The following is a 13,830-nucleotide window of genomic DNA, read 5'->3' as shown; positions in this document are numbered from 1 at the left end:
GTGTTTGTGAGGTAATATTATGCGCATGTGCCAATTGGGGAACAGCCCATCTCTAAGTACGAGTTGTTCATAACCTGGGGACTGCCTGTAACACTGTATATATAGCAATCCAAAAGAAATACAACAAAAATAATTTACAGGTTTCTAGAATTGTTCACCAGTCTCACCACCTGCTTAAAGAAGCAATTTTCTTGCCTGGCAGACCTGGTTTTTATGGTCTTGTACCTCTTCCTTGAAGGCAGTATCTCAAAGGTAGTACAGGCTGGATTTTAAGGGTCCTTCATAATTCTCTGAGCCCCCTTTAAGCACCACTCCCTGTGGATGTGGTCGATAGAGGGAGACCCCAGTGATCTTCTCAGTTGTTTTAATCACCCACCACACTGACCTCAAATCTGATGCTTTGTAGCTACCATATCATACTATGATACAGCCAGCCCGAATACACTCTATGGTTCTCCTGTTCTTTCTTTGGCTAGGCTTCGCGGACGAAGATTTATGGAGGGGGTAAATGTCAACGTCAGCTGCAGGCTCGTTTGTGGCTGACAATTCCGATGCGGGACAGGCAGACATGGTTGCAGCGGTTGCAGGGGAAAATTGGTTGGTTGGGGTTGGGTGTTGGGTTTTTCCTCCTTTGTCTTTTGTCAGTGAGCTGGGCTCTGCGGTCTTCTTCAAAGGAGGTTGCTGCCCGCCGAACTATGAGGCGCCAAGATGTACGGTTTGAGGCGATATCAGCCCACTGGCGGTGGTCAATGTGGCAGGCACCAAGAGATTTCTTTAGGCAGTCCTTGTACCTCTTCTTTGGTGCACCTCTGTCACGGTGGCCAGTGGAGAGCGGGCCATATAACACGATCTTGGGAAGGCGATGGTCCTCCATTCTGGAGACGTGGCCCACCCAGTACAGCTGGATCTTCAGCAGCGTGGACTCGATGCTGTCGGCCTCTGCCATCTCGAGTACTTCGATGTTAGGGATGAAGTCGCTCCAATGAATTTTGAGGATGGAGCGGAGACAACGCTGGTTGAAGCGTTCTAGGAGCCGTAGGTGATGCCGGTAGAGGACCCATGATTCGGAGCCGAACAGGAGTGTGGGTATGACAACAGCTCTGTATACACTTATCTTTGTGAGGTTTTTCAGTTGGTTGTTTTTCCAGACTCTTTTGTGTAGTCTTCCAAAGGCGCTATTTGCCTTGGCGAGTATGTTGTCTATCTCGTTGTCGATCCTTGCATCTGATGAAATGGTGCAGCCGAGATAGGTAAACTGGTTGACCGTTTTGAGTTTTGTGTGCCCGATGGAGATGTGGGGGGGCTGGTAGTCATGGTGGGGAGCTGGCTGATGGAGGACCTCAGTTTTCTTCAGGCTGACTTCCAGGCCAAACATTTTGGCAGTTTCCGCAAAACAGGACGTCAAGCGCTGAAGAGCTGGCTCTGAATGGGCAACTAAAGCGGCATCGTCTGCAAAGAATAGTTCACGGACAAGTTGCTCTTGTGTCTTGGTGTGAGCTTGCAGGCGCTTCAGATTGAAGAGACTGCCATCCGTGCGGTACCGGATGTAAACAGCATCTTCATTGTTGAGGTCTTTCATGGCTTGGTTCAGCATCATGCTGAAGAAGATTGAAAAGAGGGTTGGTGCGAGAACATTGTGAAACATGAAAGTCTGCAGATACTGTGATTGTAGTAAAAACACACCAAAATGCTGGAGGAACTCAGCCGGTCTTTTCAGCATCTCTAGGAGACAAAGGTATATTGCCAATATATTTGTCTCCTGGAGATGCTGAAAAGACTGCTGAATTCTTCCAGCATTTTGGTGTGTTTTACCCTGGAGAACATTGTTAGTATAGTGGCTGGTAGCTTTGCCCTCCTCAACCGCCTTAGGAAATGTTTGCACTGCTATGCCTTCCTAACTAATGCAGAGGTGTTGTGGGTCCAGGATAGGTCATCCTTTAAATGTATTACTGTGGCCACTGGAATCACAGTGGACCCTACAAAATAACCACACAAGGCATTTCTAGAGTGAATCAATGGATTTACACTTCATCATGCGCAACTTTTTAAAAGCCAGAATCACACATTCAACACGCCCTGATGTCACATGGCCAGTCGATGCCTCCTGAAAGTTGTAGTGCCGCCATAGTGCCGCTACAAGAACCAGTAGAAAGGTTTGTCTATATTTTAGGTTGCCGACCTCTGCGACAGACTTTTAGCTGCTGCAGTAGAGAAGACATCCATATAAGCTAGAATAAGCCTGTCAATAGTGAAAGACTGTGCCTTCCCTCCAATGTCCAAAATACAGGTCAACCTAGTTTATCTGAATAACCTCTAAGGTCCTTCATAGGGCTTATGTAAAGGTTGACCAAGTGTTCCACATGGTTGACCATGTGATAGGCAATCACATGATGAATTGTTGTGCCGAGCAAGCGAGACAAGACCGTCCACAGTGAGGAAGTAAATTGTGGTCCTCTAACCGCAGTAACATGTGCCGATAGACCAAAACGAGACACCCAGGAACTGAGGAACGCCTAAGCACAAGTGTCTGTAGTAGCATCTACCATAGGCACAACCTCGGGCCACCACATAGACCTATTACTGTAAAAAGATAACCGCATCCTCTTGAAACAGGAACCAGATCAACAACGTCCACGTAAACATGGGAAAACACCGAGCAACTGCCGGAAGGACTACAGTGGTGCCTTAGTATGCCTTTGCTTTTTGGCAGGCAATGCAGGACTTCGCCATTTGTGTAACATCTTTTTTAAGACTGTGCCAAACAAACCTGTCCAAAACTATACAATCTAATCGATGAATGTGAGAGACCATGCACAGAGTTGAATACTTGACGTTTCCATGCTGCTGGAACTACTGGGCGTGGGTGTCCTGTTGATATACCACAGAGGAGTAGTTTGCCATTAACTCCAAACTGGACATCTTTGAATTGCAGTCCAATAAGCATTCATCTCATGGTCCTGATCTTGGGCCATGGGCAAAGCTGTGTAGTCAATACCTTGGTCTACAGACTAAACCTCAAGTGAAGCAGAGAGAGAAAGTACATCAGCTACTACATTGTATTATCCGGAAACATGTAGCATGTTTGTGGAGAATTCGGAAATGAATGATAATTGCTGTTATTGTTGAGCTGACCACGGCTGGGTCCTTGGAAAATGCAAATATTAAGGGCTTGTGGTCAGTGTACATAGTAAAATCTCTGCCTTCCAAAAAATAAATGGAAGTGTCGAATAGACAAGTAAATGATCAAAAGCACTGTATTTCTTCTCTGCTTCACGAAGATGGTGGCTGAAGAATGCTAACGGTTTTCACTGCCCATTGTCATATTGATGAAATACACCTCCTACGGACATATTCAAAGTGTCTGTAGAAAGGGCGGTGGCTGCATTCAAAACTAGGTAGCTGAGCACAGTGACATGTGTTAGCAAATCTTTTGTCTTCAAGGTGTTCTTTACCTCTTCAGTCCAATGGCATTTCCAGACAGTAAATCAAAAAGAGGCTTCATGATATGAGCTGCTCCCGGATGAAACCGATGGTAAAAATTTACCATTCCCAAGAATTTCTGCAGGTTTTTAACTCTAGCAGGTCTTGAGTACTTGATAATGGCCTCAACTTTGGATGGCAGTGGAGCCACGCCTTCCTGAGTAATCCTATGCCCAAAGAAATCAATAATTTCTTGTCCAAAAATGCATTTACCCTGATTGATGGTCAGTTCCAAATTTTGAAGACGAATAAAAATTGTACGAAGATGCTCCAAATGTTCTTCGCTAGTCCTACTGGCCACTAAAATGTCATCAAGATAAATGAAGGCATTTAGGACCACATCCTAAAGCATTCATCACCCACTGAAACAATTGAGCAGAATTTTTTAATTTGCATGGCATTTATAAAAATTAAAACAACCCAAAAGGGGTAATTATTGGTGTTTTTGGAATGTCTACTGGCTCCACTTGTTCTTGCACTCAGTGCAAATTAGCCAAGAAATCCTGACTATGAGGTATCGGATATGAGGTATGGGATGGTGGCGTCGTTAAGCCACCTGTAATCTCCACAAGGTCGACAACCTCCATTGTGTTTTGGGACAATATGTAATGGAGATGCCCAGGGGCTGTCAGACTTATGAATTATGCTTAGTTCCTCTTGCTTGGCAAACTCTTCCTTAGCTAAACGCAGCTTCTCTGGAGACAGGTGACATGCTTTAGCATGGGTAGGAGGGTCCTTAGTACAAATGCAATGAGAAACACCGTTCTTTGCAGTGGAAGCAGAAAATTATAGAGTAGTAATCTCAGGGAAATTTTCCAACAGCTTGGAGAATTTATCTATATTTACTTAATGTTTGGAGGTGCAGAGCAGGGGTATAAGTGTCTGCCAGAGGAATAGTCTGAAAGGTAGTTCCATCTGTTAGCCAACACCCTTTTAAGTTGATGAGGAATGAATAAGCCCGAAGAAAATCTGCACCAAGCAAAGGTCAGGATACTGCTGCTATAATAAATGGCCAAGTGTAGAGATGATTCTCGAACTTGACATTCATTGTCTTGGTGCCAAAGGTCGGAATGTTGGAACTGTTAACTGCTCATAGTTGCAGGTCCTGGGTAGGATGGCGTGTGTCAAAACCAGTGGGTGGAAATACATCAACTTCTGAACCCGTCTCCATCAGAAATTTTCGCTGGGACAAATGGTCCCATACATACAGTAGGCTTGTAGGTTTCTCGGCAACCACCACAGCCCTTACTGGAGGTTGCCCTGAGCGTTTTCCTCAAATGCGCAGGGTGGAAGGCACTTGTGGCCAATTACTCCCCAACCCCTGTGATAATAACACTAAGATGAGGTCTCCACAGGCTGATTGCTTGTCTTAGGCATTGCCTGCTTGCAGGGAGAGATGTGCTAAGAGCACTAGAGTGTGGGACAGGGTCAATGTTGGAGGGGTTGGTTGCGCAGACTAGTCTTTCCTTGCTGTGCTTTTTAGCCAGCCAGAGAATGTCTGCCTTTGCCACTACAGCCCTTGGGTCTTCAAATGAACACTTGGATAACAAGAGCAACTTGGATAAAAAGAGCTGCTCGAATAACATATTGGGCCTTTCACCAGCTGCCAGGAACAGCATTTCATCTATTAGTTCTAAAGGGGCATGGTCTCCCAACCCTTTCCCTATGGGATATACCATATACACATAGTAAAAGTGCTTTTAAAGTATTATACTTGCTGGCATAGGAACATAGGAACAGAGGAAGTAGGAACAGGAGTAGGCCAAAAATGGCCCATCGAGCCTGCTCCACCATTCAATACGATCATGGCTGATCTAATTTATGACCTAACTTCACCTACCTGCCTTCTCCCCATATCCCCTAATTCCTCTATCATGTAAAAATTTATCTAACCGAATTTTAAATATGTTCAATGAGGCAGCCTCAACAACTTCCCTGGTTTAGTTTCACCGGCCAGCTCAAAAAACCTTCCTACATCTATCCTATCCATACCCTTCATAATCCTATATGTTTCTATAAGATCTCCTCTCATTCTTCTGAACTCGAGCGAATACAATCCTAGACGATTTAATCTTTCATCATGTCAACCCTTTCATCCCAGGGATCAACCTAGTAAATCTCCTCTGAACCGTCTCCAAAGCCAGTATATCCTTCCTCAAATATGGAGACCAGAACTGGACACAGTACTCCAGGTGCGGTCTCACCAGTACCTTATACAGTTGCAACATTACCTTCCTACTCCTGAATTCAATTCCTCTAGCGATAAAGGCCAACATTCCATTTGCCTTCTTAATAACCTGCTGCACCTGCAACCTAACTTTTTGCGATTCATGCACAAGCACTCCCAAGTCCCTCTGCACAACAGCATGCTGTAGTTTTTCACCCTTTAAATAATATTCAGCTTTTATTTTTCTTGCCAAAGTGGATAACCTCACACTTACTAACATTGTACTCCATCTGTCAGACCCTTGCCCACTCATCCAGCTTAACTATATCCCTCTGCAGACTCTCCACATCCTCATTACAATTTGCTCTTCCACTCAATTTGGTGTCATCTGCAAACTTGGCTACACCACATTTTGTCCCCTCCTCCAAGTCATCAATGTAAATGATGAACAGTTGTGGGCCTAACACTGACCCCTGCGGCACCCCACTTACCACTCTCTGCCAACCTGAAAAACTCCCATTTATCCCGACTCTCTGCCTCCTGTCAGACAACCAATTTTCAATCCAGGCCAATAGACTTCCCCGGACTCCACTTTCCTGTAAATTACTGAGAAGTCTCTTGTGCGGCACCTTATCAAACGCTTTCTGGAAATCCAAACATACAACATCAATCTGTTCCCCTCTATCCACCACACCCATTATATCCTCTAAGAATCCTAACAAGTTTGTCAAACAAGATCTTCCCTTTCTAAAACCATGCTGCGTCTGCCTGATTGAACCCTTACGTTCCAAAAGTTTCACTATTTCATCTTTAATGACGGCTTCAAGCATTTTTCCAACTACAGATGTCAAGCTAATTGGCTGATAATTTCCAGTCTTCTGGCTACATCCCTTCTTAAAAAGTGGCGTGACATTTGCTGTCTTCCAGTCTGCCGGGACCTGCCCAGAATCTAAGGAATTTTTGAATATGACCACCAATTCATCAACTATAACTTCTGCCATTTCCTTCAGAACCCTTGAATGCATATCATCAGGACCAGGTGATTTGTCTGGCTTTAGTCCCATTAGTTTCTCCATCACTACTTCCTTTGTAACACCTATTTTATCAAGGCCCTCCCCAACATTCGCATCCTTAACTCCGCACTTGGGCATGCTGGACGTGTCTTCCACCGTGAAGACTGACACAAAATATTTGTTCAATGCCTCGGCCATTTCCTAATTTTTTGCTACCAGTTTTCCTTTCTCATCCTCCAAAGGTCCTATGTCAACTCTGGGCACCCTCTTCCGTTTTATATATTTATAATTTTTTGCTTTCTGTTTTTATATTTTGTGCCAATTTACTTTCATAATCCTTTTTCCCATTTCTTATTACCCGCTTTGTAACCCCTTGTTGTCTCTTAAAGTTTTCCCAATCTTCCAGTTTCCCACTGCTCTTTGCAGCTTTGTACACCTGCGCCTTCAATTTTATACTCTCCTTTATTTCCTTTGTTAACCACGGTTGATTTTTCCCTCCCTTGCTGCCCTTTTTCCTGACCGGATTATATTTTTTTGTTGAGCATTACAAAATATTTCTTTGAAAATCTTCCACTGTTCCTCAACTGTTTCCTCAATTAGCCTGTGCTCCCAGTGCACTCTGCCCAATTCCTCCCTCATCCTATGGTAGTCACCCCTGTTTAAGCATAATATATTAGTTTTAGATCTATCTATTTCCCCTTCCATCTGAATGAGAAATTCAATCATACTATGATCGCTATTTCCCAGATGGTCACTATTACATCATTTACTCTACCTATCTCATTGCACAACACTAGATCCAGGAGTGCATTTTCTCTTGTGGGTTCCTTAACATGCTGCTCAAGAAAGCTATCGTGGATCCATTCTATGAAGTCCTTTTCTAGACTCCCACGACCAACTTGATTTTCCCAATTTTTGTGGAAGTTAAAGTCCCCCATGAGTACTGCCGTATCATTATTACATGCCTCACTTATCTCTCTATTTATTTCCTGTGCCACTAAACTATTGTTATTTGGTGGGCAATAGATAACACCCACCAATATTTTTTTCCCTTTGTTATTCTTTATCTCTACCCAAATGGATTCAACATTATGCTCTTTAGATCTTATATCATTCCTCAATACTGCCTGGAGCTCATCTTTGATTAAGAGTGCAACTCCACCTCCTTTACCATCCTGTCATTCTCTTTGCACCACCTGATACCCTTGGAAGTTTAATTCCCATTTAGGGTCACTTTGTAGCCATGTTTCCGTGATGGTTACCAAATCATAGGCATGGGTACCGATTTGCGCCTCAAGTTCACTAACCTTATTTCTAATACTGCGGACATTCAGATAAAGTGCCCTTATGCTCTTTGTCCTTTGAATATCTTCTGATTTTTCTTCCCACTATTTTTCTTTGTAATTTTCTTAACACTATCATTGACCCGAAAAATCACTGCACCATCTGATTTTTTACTTTCTCCTCCCAACATTACTTTTCTATTTTACTTTTCCTGGCCATTACTTTATCTTCCCTACCCTTTTCTCTATCACTCTGGTTCCCATACCCCTGCAAAATTAGTTTAAACCTTGCCCCACTGCTGTACCAAACATACTTGCCAAAATGTTGACACCTTTTGGGTTTAGGTGCAACCCGTCCCTCTTGTAAAGATCATGCCTTCCCCAAAAGAGATCCCAATGATCCAAGAAGCCAAATCCTTGTCTTGTACACCAGCACCTCAGCCACACGTTCATTTTCCTTATCCTTACATTCTTTTCATCACTTGCATTTGGAACAGGTAGTAATCCCGAGATCACCAACCTAGCATTCCTGTCTTTCAGCTTTCGTCCCAGCTCACTGTAATCCCTTTTCATTACCTGCTCCCTTTTCTTGTCAATGTCGTTTGTACCCACAAGTACCAAGACATCAGGATGCTCTCCCTCTCCTCTCAGAATATTTTGGACCCGATTTGTGATATCTCGTACCCTTGCACCGGGGAGGCAGCATACCATGCGGGTATAATTATCTGGCTCACAGAACCTCCTGTCTGTACCCCTGACAATGGAGTCCCCAATAACTACTTCATTTCTCCTTTTCCTTTTCTTTTGCACCACTCTGCCAGGCTCATTGCAATTGACCTGCTGCCCGTGGCCATCTTCTGACCGGTCATCTCCCTCAACAGAATCCAACACAACATAACTGTTGCTGAGTGGGATAGTCACTGGTGTGCTCTCCATTTTACTCAATTTTTTTCTTTCCCCCCCCTGACGGTTTCCCACTTACCTGACACAGGTTCTGGAGTATTTATCGCCCTGAAAGTTGAGTCGATTAACTCCTCACTCTGCCTTACAAGCCGCAGGTCATCAATCTGCAACTCCATATCCCTAATTCACTCCCTTAGTAACTGCATCTCGGTACACCTGGTGCAGATGTGGCCATTTGGGAGGGTGGAGGTCACCCATTGTTCCCACATCTGACACCCAGTACAGAGCACTAACCCTATTGGCATGACTCTGAATACGAAGGCAAATAACTCAGCTTACCTTTTCTCCTTGACTGCTTTCGCCGAAACTCACTTACTGAGCCACTCCTCGCTTGCCGCTCCCTCCCCTTTCACTCCTTTTATTGTCCCCTTGACCAATTAACCTTGTCACTTTCAGCAAGCTCCTCCTCCTCTGACTCGCTTTCAGCAAGCTCCTCCTCCTCTGACTTGCTTTCAGCAAGCTCCTCCTCCTCTGACTCGCTTTCAGCAAGCTCCTCCTCCTCTGACTCGCTTTCAGCAAGCTCCTCCTCCTCTGACTCACTTTCAGCAAGCTCCTCCTCCTCTGACTCGCTTTCAGCAAGCTCCTCCTCCTCTGACTCGCTTTCAGCAAGCTCCTCCTCCTCTGACTCACAGCCCGACTCTCTCCAAGCTCCTCCTCCTCTGACTCGCTTTCAGCAAGCTCCTCCTCCTCTGACTCGCTTTCAGCAAGCTCCTCCTCCTCTGACTCGCTTTCAGCAAGCTCCTCCTCCTCTGACTTGCTTTCAGCAAGCTCCTCCTCCTCTGACTCGCTTTCAGCAAGCTCCTCCTCCTCTGACTCGCTTTCAGCAAGCTCCTCCTCCTCTGACTCGCTTTCAGCAAGCTCCTCCTCCTCTGACTCACAGCCCGACTCTCTCCAAGCTCCTCCTCCGACTCCCAACCGAACCAAGTGGTGGATCCCGCAGGAAGACACCAACCCTCTTAGCGACAGCCTGGTCCAAAACACTGACAAGATGGTAATAACGAGTGGTGTCCAATTAGACTTGGTGAAGGTGAAATTGTGCTTCAGCCTGTTGGAACCACAGTTCAGGCTCAGCTGTCCAGAAAAGTGGCAGCTTCTCCACAGCTGCAGAGTCCATGTTTGTCCAAAAATACATTTTTGGACACGTCGGGGTCACCAATTGTTCTCACTGGAATTGCAGTGGACAAGATGAAATAACCACACAAGGCATTTCGAGAGTGAATCAAATGCACTTTTAAAAAGCAGAATCACGTGCTCAACACGTGCTGACATCATCACGTACTGACGTCACATGGCCGGTTCAATGCCTCCTGGGAGTTGTAGTGCCACTACATGACAAAGAACTTTGTGCATCCTTCTCTCTCTGTGCAGAGCCACTGATATATAGTGGGGCGTGGTCCTTCATCGTCCTGAAGTGCACAATCACCTCCTTTGTCTTGTCCATGTTGAGACTCAGGTTGTTGCTCTTGCACCACTGTACAAGCCTTTCAACCTCCTCTGTAAGCTGACATCATTGTTGCCAATGAGGCTCACTACCACTGTGTCATTTGCAAACTTGATAATTCTGTTGGAGCTGAATCTGGCAGTACAGTCATGAGTTAGCAGGATGGACAGTAGTTGGCTGAGCACGTTGCCCTGAGGTGCACCATTGTGATGGGGCTCGAGGTTTTACTGCCCAACTTTAACAGACTGTGGTCTTTCAATCTAAAATTCCACGATCCAGTTACAGAGAGGGAAATTTAGTCCCAACGAGGACTCTATATCCACCAGCCTCTTGTGCTGTTTCTTTTATTACAATGAAGAAACTTGGGTTCTTCTTAAAACAACTAAATTTATTAACAAAGCAACCAGTACTAAAAACAGAACACACACATGCAGACCTCATTGGAAGGCATCCATCTTGAATCTACTAAAGATGCAACACATTTGCAAGATGCAATATTCCCCAGATGCTACACACTTCGTTTCTGACTCCTCCTGATGACAGCACTCTATCACTACATCCCCTTTCCTTGACATGTTTATTCAAACATGACACATTAATTCAGTATTCTTTCAATTTAATGTTCAACACAAATGTAACATGACCATTAGCAGCATAAACTTTTAGGTGTTCAGTTCTTTTTCTTTTATGGATTCGGTCTGTCAGGTGCTTTGACCACTCGTGTGGATCTTCTTAACACAGGTGCTTGTGTCAGATCTACTGGGCCACTACTGTCTAGCACGGGTGGTGTTTCCTGTTTCTGTTTAGGCTGAAACCTCTGCATTTATCTGTTCCTGCAGTATCTCTGGTGTTTTCAGCAGGCTCCTTCGATTCCTGCTTAGAATTTGATCCTCCTGTTCTTTCAGTGTAGGATCTCTCCCAGAACAGTAGCCTTTTTGTCCCAAGTGTTGGAATCTCTGAGTCTCACTATGTCCTGTTGTGCCAGTAGCCCTAAGTTTCTTGCTGATTTGTTATAGTTTACATGTCTTCCATGCAGATGCTTTTGTTTCCGTTTGACATCTTGGTTCTTGTGGAGAGTCGGGAAGTGTGGTGTGTAGTCTACGTCCCATCAGAAGCTCAGCATGTTCAAGTGGCGAAGCTGTGTAACTTAATAGAGCTAGAAAAAGATCTGAGCCACTGTCTGGTGCTTTCCTGAGTGATTGTTTATGTGAATTCCTTTCTTTGCTTTGGCGTTTGCCTGTGGATGCAGAGGGCTTAAAGTCACATGTCAAAAATCATGCTCTTCTGCATAGTTCTGGAATTCTCTATAACTGTAGCATGGTCCACTGTCACTGTAGACAATTTGAGGAATTCTATGTCTTTCAAAGATTGATTTCATATATTTCAAGCATCAAACTGCTAGGAAGCAACCCAATCTCCTGATAGTTTGATAGATAATCAATAACCAGCAAGTAATTCTTTCCATCCATCTGGAATAGATCAGTTCCAACTTTCTGCCAGGGCTCTGAGGTGGGGGTGAAGAAGTCGCTACCACGGTGGGGGGGGGGGGGGGAGGGAGAGTGAGGGGGTCTCGATGTACCACTGCTGGAAATGCCATTCCAGTTCACAGTGATGCCTCAATGCGGGAGTGCAGGAGCAATGGCCATCCCGATTGACAGTGGGGGTGGAGAGTGACAGAGAGTTGGCGACTGATGGAGGGGTTTGTTGATTGATGAAGGGGGAGACTGACAGTGAGAGTGGCGATTGACAGGGGGTGTGGTGACTGACAGCCAGTGGAGGGGGATTGCCGTGAGTGTGTGATGCCTCATTTACTGTGTTCTCACAGGGGTGAGATTCCCCCTTCAATTGCTGGGTTGGTGATTTAATGGATCCATCCCTCTGCGATTTGTAATCACACCCGGGTCCCAGGAGGGCCACCCACGTGCTGCAATTTGAAAGGGACTCGTGATTGAGGGCTGGCAATTCTGCTCTAACTGTGGAGAAGCCCAGTGAGCACTCTCAGCTCAGCTCTGATGTTGTAGTATGGCTGACATTCACCACCAGGCCATCTTTCATTCAGATTCTTGATGACCTTTCTGTCGAACCGTGTCCTTTTCTGCTTCAGCTGCGATCTGCTTGGATTTCACGTCAGATTACGGGAAGAGATTCGGTGATCCGGTTCACATCTGTCTCTGTGTAACTCTAAAGATGCAACAACATTCACAAGATGGACCATTCCCCAGATGCGACCCACTCCACTACGGTAGCAGTCTAGCACTAAACCTCTCGAGGTAGGATTGTGTTGAGCGCAGAGTCAAATCGCCTGGCTCTGCGGGAGGATCAGGGCTATTATATAGGAGCCTTAGCCAATTCTTTCTTTTTCTCCTCTTGCTTCCTCCTTCAAAGTCACAAAACTCGAGAGTTTTCTCCATGACTCCGATTGCCCCCCCCCCCGCCCCCCCCCCCCACCCTGAAACTCGTTCAAACTCACCTCTTTGTGCCTCCTGGAGTTGGGTTGAGAGTCGCTTCAGTTTGGCAACGCTGTCGTGAAGCGCCCGGGGAACCTCTCAGCCTGTCACCGCTGATGTTATAAATAGACAGCACTGAGGCTTAAATGTGAGGAACTCTGAACAAACCGGCCGACCCCGAGTCGGATCTCGGTGGGGATCGGGAGCGGGAGCGGGACTGGGACTGGGAGCATCAAGCCTCACGTCGACTGAAGCCTCACTGGTGAATGGCACCGACCGTGCCCAATCGGAACCGAGGGCTGCGCCCGGACCCATCTCACACGACCAATCAGGTGAGCGAGCGATGGTGGGCGGGACTTGCTGCTCGTCCGCCGGTTGCCCCCCCTGGTGTGAGTCGCCGAGTTTGGGCACTCCTCCACCGGCTCCGCAGCAGTTAGGCCAGCGCCTCGACCGGCCGTAATGCGCGGGGCCCCACCATCTTGAACCGACGGCGAGGCTGCATCCGAACTTGGGCCTCACGCCTCCCAACGCGGGCCTGGGGCCTGGGGCCTGGGGCCTGGGGCCTGGGGCCTGGGGCCTGGGGCCTGGGGCCTGGGGCCTGGGGCCTGGGGCCTGGGGCCTGGGGCCTGGGGCCTGGGGCCTGGGGCCTGGGGCCTGGGGCCTGGGGCCTGGGGCCTGGGGCCGTCGGTAAAGTAGAAACCATTCAATGTTGGAGGAACTAAACCGGTCAGGGAAGAAATGCTCCATTCAATGCAGAAATATACTGGAGAAAGTTAGCACCGTTTCGCAGCCTCTTGAGGAAGCCAAGGGGAGCCAGTGTTTGGGGCCTGAGCCCCTTCAGAACGCTGCTTATCCCCCATCCCACCCCCCCCTTCCTCTGGATGCTGCGTGACCTGCTGAGTTTCTGAAAACCAGCAAGAACCCTCCTGAGTGGTAACCATTTGCCTGTTAAGCACCAAAGACTGGTGAACTTTGTTAAGGCTAACTTCTGTGCACAGTACAAGAATTGCCTGCAACCCGTGAGATTGGACTGAGA

General features: G+C 46.5%; 1 protein-coding gene across 1 annotated transcript in view; it reads right to left on the bottom strand.

Moving 5' to 3' along the window:
• Positions 1-13,061, bottom strand: part of uvssa (UV-stimulated scaffold protein A) — an 86,474-nt gene extending 73,413 nt beyond the window's left edge. The window contains exon 1 of the mRNA XM_069923053.1: positions 12,818-13,061. The gene's annotated coding sequence lies outside the window, so the exon portion shown is untranslated. The remainder of the gene's footprint in view (positions 1-12,817) is intronic.
• Positions 13,062-13,830: the final 769 nt, after the last annotated feature.

Source organism: Narcine bancroftii, chromosome 3 (assembly GCF_036971445.1).
Source record: "Narcine bancroftii isolate sNarBan1 chromosome 3, sNarBan1.hap1, whole genome shotgun sequence".
In the NCBI taxonomy this organism is placed as follows: Eukaryota; Metazoa; Chordata; class Chondrichthyes; order Torpediniformes; family Narcinidae; genus Narcine; species Narcine bancroftii.
Note: the sequence above shows the minus strand (reverse complement) of the source record. Positions and strands in the feature narration are given on the sequence as shown.